Genomic DNA, 9743 nt, shown 5'->3' on the forward strand with positions numbered 1-9743 from the left:
AGAGGATTAAAAGGTTTAGAAGAGGACTAACCCTTTTCCTACTGTGATTCCGTCGGACGCTGACATCGACGTCGCCGGAGTGAAGGGGTTAAAGGTGGCTGATAAAAAATGAAAAAATAAAATAACAGGTGCCAAATGTGCTGAGCAGCACCAAGCAGTGGGAACAAGAAAGAGGTCAGAAGAGATTCATATTGTCTCGGTGCTGACAGACAAATATTCACTTGATATTTGGACTATAGTGCCCAATATTGCCAGAAAGGTGGCTCCCACGGCTTCTACAAGTGACAGTCCTGAGCTGATGCTCAAGGACAAGGAGTGAAAATGACAAAGTGACATGTACAGTAGGTTTAATGAATTTTGCACAGTACAATAATATTAGGTCAAATTATTATAAATGAGTGAAAAGTGAATAGATGAAGTGAAAATACAGTATCCAGGCAGCCTTGACTCAATTCCATGATTGTTGGAGGGGAACGCCTTTCCAATGGCACCTCTGTCTTGCTTGGCATCACAGTGAACCTCCGTTACTTTTATTACCTCCGTTGCTTTTATTACCTCTGGGTCTACTCTCTTTACATGGATTTACCTTCCTAAAACTGCTGTTTAACACTGCTGTGCATTACTGGTAATAAAATGTCATGATTTATTTTCTAATTATATGAATGTATTTTATTTTTATTTTCAAGGGCCCCTTTCAATAATCTAAAAAAATTGATGATCCAAATGACTTTTGGTCCACTGCCATTCTGATTATTGGACTTTTACTGTATGTAACAATTAAAATGGTGTAGAGTATGGGAAAATCATAACTCTTTAAGTACTGATGAGGATCGCAAAGTCAGCGATGGATAAAAGGTGTTTCCCATTGTGATTTGGGTATGTTGAGATGCACTATGGGAGTACTGAAGGTTAAATAGCATTAATTTAGTATTAATGTGTTGCAACAGGAATGCAGTCATTCTTGTTATGGACATGTAGGAATAGGAGAGCAGTTCGACACAAATGATAAAATAAAAAAATATATAACAACACTAATAAAATGTGTAATGGTAACAACTGTGTAATAATGATAATAACATTATACGATGATCACCACTGAGTAAACACATCCTATCTTAACACTACATACTAGTACAGAAACACCTCAAATCATGAAGTGCACAATAAAATTCACTGATTTCCATTGCTATCAAACTCTTACAAATGTAAACATTGATAAAGAAAGGACAAAGGGAAATCATCCCTATAGTTTTTTTATGGGGGCTATTTACTGAGGAGCTTGGTAAATTAGGTGGCATCACCTTGTTTACTGAACAGCTCAGTGAATAATTGCATGGCATTACATAGTTACATGAAATCAAGTCAGCTTTTCCATGAGTATGAAAATTGGTGCTTATGGGATGAGGAGTCACCACTCTGTCTATGCTGAGCTGAGCTGTCAAAACCCCATATCTAGCAAATAATTTTAAAAGTTCTATGCACAATAAAAAATGGGGGACACTGCATTTACAGCAAAAATTAAGGTAATTCTAGATGATAGGATATCAGTATTCTGCTTTAATCCAGACTCACTATTCCTATTTGGTGGAATCTAGCTTGCTAATTTGGTGGATCTAGGCCATTAATATAATGGGGCTAGGTTATGTTAGGCAGTCCTGCTATGGTAAATAATAGTTGGGAGTTTAGCCTTAACCTTGACTTGCAATGAGGTGACGTGGGCGAGGTGGTGGTGGAGAGGCATTGAGGGCGACGGTGATTATAAACAAAGAAAAGCATGAGGTGCATCATGCGGCTTCCATAATGTCCTTCCAAAAATTTGCCTTGATTCAACTGAGAAGCTAAACATTACCCTCAGCTGAAAATTCCGAACCATCGGGATTTCCGGACTATTGGATGCCGGATCATCAGACATTTACTGTATGTATACCACATCAATAATCCTCATGCAGCTTATGGTAAATGAGTTTGCAAGTGATCCTGTAGTGGAAGCAGCTGCAATCACAACCAAGTATGATGTTCATAAGAGACAGGAGGAAGGTGCAAGAGAGGGCAGGTCACCAAGTCATGTGAGGGTGACAGTGCCTGTCTTTCAGAAAAGATAAAAAAAAAAAAATTCCATATGCCCAAAAAGACTGTTGGTGATTAAAAGAAAGTATAGTGATGTTTTAAGTGACAGTTCACATCAGTACTTCTACATAATAGGACTGAAATTTTTTATCTTTTCTGAAAGACAGGCACTGTCACCCTCATGGCATTGTACTGGCATTATGTCTGGTTTATGTCAATGATATATATATATATATATATATATATATATATATATATATATATATATATATATATATATATATATATAGATATATATATATCTGATGATCCGCATATAGTGTCCAGGCGTGGCTGTGTGGCAGGGCAGGCAGCAGCAGCAGCTGCATCCTCCCAAGAATAAAGGTCTGCCAGTTATGTCTGTATATCGGCCTTATGTGTTTTGAACATTTTGAGATCCCTCATGGTAATCTGGAAAATCATTTTAAGGCATTGTATGGCATTATGTCTGGTTTATGTCAATGATATATATATATATATATATATATATATATATATATATATATATATATATATATATATATATATATATATATATATATATATATATATATATATGCGTGGCTGTGTGGCAGGGCAGCAGCAGCTGCATCCTCCCAAGAATAAAGGTCTGCCAGTTATGTCTGTATATCGGCCTTATGTGTTTTGAACATTTTGAGATCCCTCATGGTAATCTGGAAAATCTGATTTTCCGACGGGTCCGTGACTCCCTGCATTTCGGATTAAGGGACTTTTACTGAATATATATATATATATATATATATATATATATATATATATATATATATATATATATATATATATATATACACGTATACATATAGTACGTATATAGTCCTCGAGTTACGACATATGTGACTTATAACTGCTTGCAGTTATGAAGAGGCCAATAATATTAGTAACACCAGGTAATGATTCCAGATTTTTAAAATTTCACTGTAAAGAGAGCAGCTCTTTATACAGCTTTCCTGAGCCTTCTAATTTCCACCACTGCCCTCACCCCTAATTCACCCACGCTTACCCCACAGTTGCCTGTGAAGCCCACTCAGTAAGCACTACTCACTCTACTGTCGGTGACGACATTTCTAAATTAGAGGAATCTTAGAGGTAGAAGGTGACAAAGGAGAAGTGTTACTACTGGAAAAGGTCAGATGATTGGTAATGGTGTATGGTACGGTAATTTGTCGGCATCCATCATTATTGTTTTGGTGTTGGTATTAGTGTTGGTTCATGGTTGGTTTTATTCATAAGTCTGTGTGGCAATAAAAGAAAGTTGTAGTACAATTGATAATCCATACAGTATACTCCAATAATAGAATGAGGTTTAACCACACACTTCCTTTACAAAGTCTTGATCTTGGTCATCGGGTGTGTGCTGCCAGTGGTAAGCAAACCTCCATTGCATATCCAGGGCATGATTGAATAAATCATACTGTAATACATAAATAAACAGTAACTCCTGTATACTATTCAGTTCTAAACTAGGTGCCCAGTTGCCTAGCAACTAAGGATTATAATCACCCACTGGTTGTTGGTCCCATCTGATAGGTACGCAATTATACAGGGTGTACGTTTTATTTTAACTTTTAATGTAAATTTTGACTTATGACCTGACTGTTGGAACCAAACCCCGTCATAACTTGAGGACTGTCAGTATATCAACACAGACAAATGCTGTTATTGTTTGTTGTTTAGCAAGGGGATATTCCCTGAGGGATGAGGGCAATTCATGCTATAATTTTTTGTGGCAATTCTGTCATTTTTAAGGACCCCAGTGCATGTTAAGTTTAACAGGAAGCATGATCAATCCTACCAATAGTTGCCTGGGGAGGATACCAAGCTACGGCCAGTAGTTTAACCCTTTATCACCTTAGCTTATAGTAGTCTCCATGTTGATTCTTTACAGCAAGCCACCTGATTGGCCTCAATTTGTACGTTTTCCTAATCTATACCTAGTGTCACTATAAATAAAAAAATAATGAGAGAGAGAGAGAGAGAGAGAGAGAGAGAGCACATTAGTTTCTCTTCACTATGAATTAACCATTAACTCATCATTTGAGGCAAGGGATTTATTGAGGTTTTACTGGTGTAAAGTGCTCTTGTGCTTTGTCCCTTAATTTAATAATTACAAAAAATGATCTAATATATCAGTTTATTTTATGGTCATATGAAATGTTGTTGGGCATATAAACTAAAAGGGAGAACAGTGCATACTCTTTATAGACTCCCATGGCTATTAATCCACTGTATAGAATCCCACTGTGATCTCTGGTTCATGGGATGAACTGCGCCATCAGTTACCCTGGAAGAGCCTCATGCAGTTCCTCCTACCGGTCTCCAGTGGCCCCTTTGTATGAAATAAATGACTTGTGACACAAAGATGATTGATGTCTGTATATTGGTGTTAAGGTGTAGAGGTACTACTAATGTGAGGCATGAATGACCAGAGTTCACTGAGTGGTGTGCTAATAATTACTAACAGTTGCCAACTTATGAAAATATCTTGTTCCTGATTTCTTTTTCATAAGTCCAACTTTTATCTTGCAGACATTATATCATTCACTAACCTCTATTCTTCAATTATCAGTAGCTCTTATTTCCATGCACTTATGGTCAATATAAACAAGCATAAATTCAAAGACTGTAATATATTTACATATACTGTACAGTGCTGTATAGGAAAAGTACAAGAATATGTGGAGTGGGCCTTCTTACACTGCCTGGCACCTGTGCTGCATCACCAAAACTTTTTTTTTTTTTGTAAGCAGCTTCTTGGTTGGCCAGCACACAGTAACACCAGCACCACCATGCTATCCAACATTTCTGAGAATGCTGCAGACCCTAATCTGCGCAAACCAAATATGAGTTGCATTGAAAGTTTCTTCCTTTGCATCCCCACCAAATTTTGCCTTAACATCATCAAACAGACTTCTCACTTTTCTTGTATCAACATTAGACTATGAGGCATTAGTTTTTTAGACAGATCCTCTATACTCTCTTCAACTCTTCCATAACTACACCTCTTTTCTTACTAATAATGGCTGAATGCATTGGTACGACTTACTTTATATGTTCAAGATTATGTTCATTGTCCTTTCCTACATTCAAGAGATTCAATGTAAACACACACACCCGGTCAGTCAGCTTCTCCCCACTCTCCACTCTGGTTTCCATTTCAATTACACATTATTTTCTGTTGCTATGGTGCTACCACTACCATTCTCATTACTTTTCCATTTCAATTACGATTTGTCTTACGTCCTTCTAAGTTTTTGAGGAGATAATATTTCACTGTTTTTGGAGTAGAAATCAAACCAGTACACATCAGGGACACTTTGTCACATATTATTTTGAGATGAATGCAGGAATTAAGAAATAACTTAAAATTATTAAAATACTGCAAGTATCTTTGAATGAACTCTCCAACTGCTTGCCACTCTGATCTTGCTTCCTGTCTGTGGCAATCTTTTAGGCACTTTGCTTCAAGTCAATAGTTTACTTTATAAGCAGTGATACACTATGACTCTTAGCAGCGACAGGTTCTAGGTTCTATCTATCTATCTGTTAGATTTATGTGGGGGTTCTGTTAGTTTAAAGGCCAGTCCACACCAGGAAACTTTGTTTGGAAACATTGTTATCAAACGGTTAGGAAACACTGTTTGGAAACAATGTTTCCTGTCAAGATCAGTTGTTATTAGAAAGTCACTGAGTGAGGAAGTTGCTGCAATAGCCTTTGCATTTTACTTAATGTTGCACTCAATGGAGAGCAAGAAAAAGACAAAGAAATGGCCACATGGTGCTTTCCATTTGACACTTCATGTTGTATTGATGACTCATCACCAATGCTGCACCAATTAAAATATGTGAGCACATGCACCTGGCCTTAATTCTCTTATGCTCACATCTAACTGCACTCACCTCACTGTCACAATCTATTTATAGTAGAAAATAGTTTTTACACATAAATACAGACAAGACATACAGAAAGAAATTGCTGATTACACAAAAAATATTACATACATATGTGTGTGTGTGTGTGTGTGTGTGTGTGTGTGTGTATATATATATATATATATATATATATATATATATATATATATATATATATATATATATATATATATATATATATATTAAACATCACAAAACACACACACACACACACACACACATTGTTTCCCATTCAGGATGGGAAACAAGTAGGAATTAAAATTGGTTCCCAACTGTATCCAAACTGTTTATAAACAGTTTGCCAACTGTTTACAAACAGTTCAGAAACAATGTTTCCAAACAAACTTTCCTGGTGTGGACAGACCATAATGAAAACACAGAGTAGCAACTTGCAGGTTCAGTAGTGGCCAGATCCACCATCATGAATTAGGTGTAATTTTGGAGTTTTACCATGAGGTAATAGGTTTCTTTTTGCATTTATCTCAAAATAACACATGACCAAAGGTTATGTGTACTGATTTGATTTCTACTCCCAAAACTATGGAAGATTACCTTTCATCAGAAATTAAGAGGGACCTTAGACAAATCTTTACCTGTTTCTGAGACATGTTGGGGGAAATCTAGTCTAAATGACAAAAATTACAGCTGATATTATTAGTATTGATAAGAACAATGGTCTGGGCTAATATGCAGGGGAAAGTGGGAGCGCACAGTCGCCATCTGTTGCGGACCACGAACTTGTACTAAGTCAATCAACCAATCATTGTGGGCACATGCTAGGGGGCACATTGCCTCACCCACCCTATGATGCCAAACCTGGGGGTTCCTCTGAGCAGGTCTCCATGCAAGCCCCATGCCCATCCTGAATCTATTGACTTGCTCAGATCACAAACTCTATGGGCATACCCTTGGCCTCCTATACTCAGTGCTGTCTCTTATGGAAACAATCTGATGAGCAGAGTCAGCTTCTGGGAGGTGTGCCACATGACTGTATAGCTTGATTTGGCACTGACAGACTAATAACATGATATATGTCAAATCAGTCTCACAAAGTAGTCACTGGTTTGACACAGTCATTCCATCAATATCCCATGATTCTGTGTTAGATACTTATTACCAAAGGCATCAATCTGCCTCTCCAAGTCACTATTTAGTATCCATGTATATATATAGATATATATATATATATATATATATATATATATATATATATATATATATATATATATATATATATATATATATATATATATATAGTAAGACAGAGAACACAAGTAACTTGAAGATCTGGATCTTTGTCCTTCTGCAGAGGTATTAACAATACCATTTACTTATGCTGAACAGGTTCATAACACCGTGGGCCAAGCCAATCCACCATAAGATTTCCTGGTGAGACCTACCACTGTCCTGAACTATGCTGCCAAGGTATGTGAAATTTTCCAAGATCTCAACACCCTTACCACATGCACGAACAGACTATACTGTTTCACCTAGAAAGCTTCCAAACACCTGTACCTTGGTTCTGGCCTAGGAGACCATGAGTCACAAGGGCTTTGCTTCCTTGTGCAGTGCATGGTTTGAATTGGTATATTATTTTACTAATGAAAAAATAATATTGTGTCTGGAAATTTCTGTGAGTCGAGCCATCATAAACAAAGGTATGGCTGTACTAGGGTAATGTTTGGTATGAGATTGCGCTCTCTCTCTCTCTCTCTCTCTCTCTCTCTCAATTTTACCATTTGTGTGGGCATCTATAATGTACAATTGTCCCTCAACATTAGCAAGGTTTATGTAACAGAGACCCCCACAAATGTTAAATTTCTTGAGTTCTATATGCCTGCCACTACAAGCTGACAATTTTCTTTCATCGCCAAGTGGTCTAAGACTACCCACATGCTGTCCTGATGGGCACCTATCAACCTGAACTCTAGCAAAACCCTCTTAAAATGATCAAGTGGAGCTCTGGAGGGAGAATGAGCCCAGCCAGAATGGCCCTACCAGAAAACACTTGCTTGCGCCACTAATGGGATTGGGCCGACCAATAGGCACCTTCATGAAAGCCTACTGGCGCTATAGGCTGAATGATATATATATATATATATATATATATATATATATATATATATATATATATATATATATATATATATATATTTTTTTTTTCTTGACCAAAGCTTATATTACACACACGCAGATCAAGAATATTAATGGACACACACACACACACACACATCTCTGTAATGATTCACCATGGTTTGACCACATGATAGACTTGCAATCACCAGCCAGTACCCTTCCCGAAGCAACGAGCTCACAAATGATAGGTCTCTGCGTATGGTTGAAACATCATACCCATACACACCAGGGAGGAGGAACAACCCCCAACTAACATCTGTTGCCCATTATCTTCTGGATGGACAGGGGGCATGGATCAAAGGAGACTGACGATCTGTCTCCACTCTGCCTGGGAATCAAACCTGTGACCTCTATTTTAAGGCAACTGCACTAACCACTGCACTACAGAACTCTGATTGCACTATGTGTGTGTGTGTGTGTGTGTGTGTGTGTGTGTTTACCTAGTTGTGGTATACAGGAGGGGAGCTACGCTCGTACTGTCTCGCCTCTACATCTACTATTATCCAACTTGGCCTTAAATTCATGAATCGTCTTTGCATGGACCACGTCTTTTTCCAGGCCATTCCAGGTATCCAACACTCTTTGTGGAAAGCTATTCTTCTTCTTTGTGTGTGTGTGTGTGTGTGTGTGTGTGTGTGTATTTACCTATTTGTAGTATACAGGGCCTGAGCTGAAGCTCAGTTAGTACTGTCTTCCAATTTATATTTGTCCAGCTTTTCCTTCATTTTATGGACACTGCCTGCCTGAACAATGTTAGGGCCGGTACTGAATATTGGCGACTACCAGACTGAGTTTGGTGAATATCCGGGAATGGACCAAGGCCCCTGGACGTTACCAATGTCCTGACTTTAGTGGTTTCTAAATATGAGCTCCAACCTCTTAGTCTGGGAAACTGAGTTAAGAGTATTGTAATTATTATTATTATAATTGTTATTGCAAATTAAAGAGGATAATGATGATGAAGGCATTTCGTTACTATCACTCAGGCATCCTTCTGCCACCATTCTCGCTGTCAGCTCTGGCTACCCCATCTTGCCCCACCCAATCCTGTTCTGCCTGAGGCCAGTGTTTCATGTATAATTTAATTAAAAGATCCTGTTTAGAGAAACTTGCTCAGCATTCAAGTTTCAGATTCTAGACTGGTACCCTGAATGTTCAATATGCACTATAGGGAGCATAACCCTATGTGTGGGGGCAAATCATTAGGACATACGAAGATGGTGTAGCCTATATAATATCAAAAAATGTTGCGACTCAATTTCTACATTAGCTTTGTATCTGAATATTTTCAGGGATACTGCATTGGTGAAATGTGGTAGTAAAATCCAAATTGGTGGAGAGAGAGAGAGAGAGAGAGAGAGAGAGAACAATAAAATAATTCAAAAATCCAACCAGCGTGAGATCTGAAATACCCGCAATGAGTGGTTGTTTACTTTTCTGCCGCTGCACCAACAGCACCACACACCAACCCTACAGTACCCCTTCAATATGCTCCATCCCCCAACCAGCTGATTCACACACACACACACACACACACACACATATACACA

Source organism: Eriocheir sinensis, chromosome 17, assembly GCF_024679095.1.
Source record: "Eriocheir sinensis breed Jianghai 21 chromosome 17, ASM2467909v1, whole genome shotgun sequence".
Lineage (NCBI taxonomy): Eukaryota > Metazoa > Arthropoda > Malacostraca > Decapoda > Varunidae > Eriocheir > Eriocheir sinensis.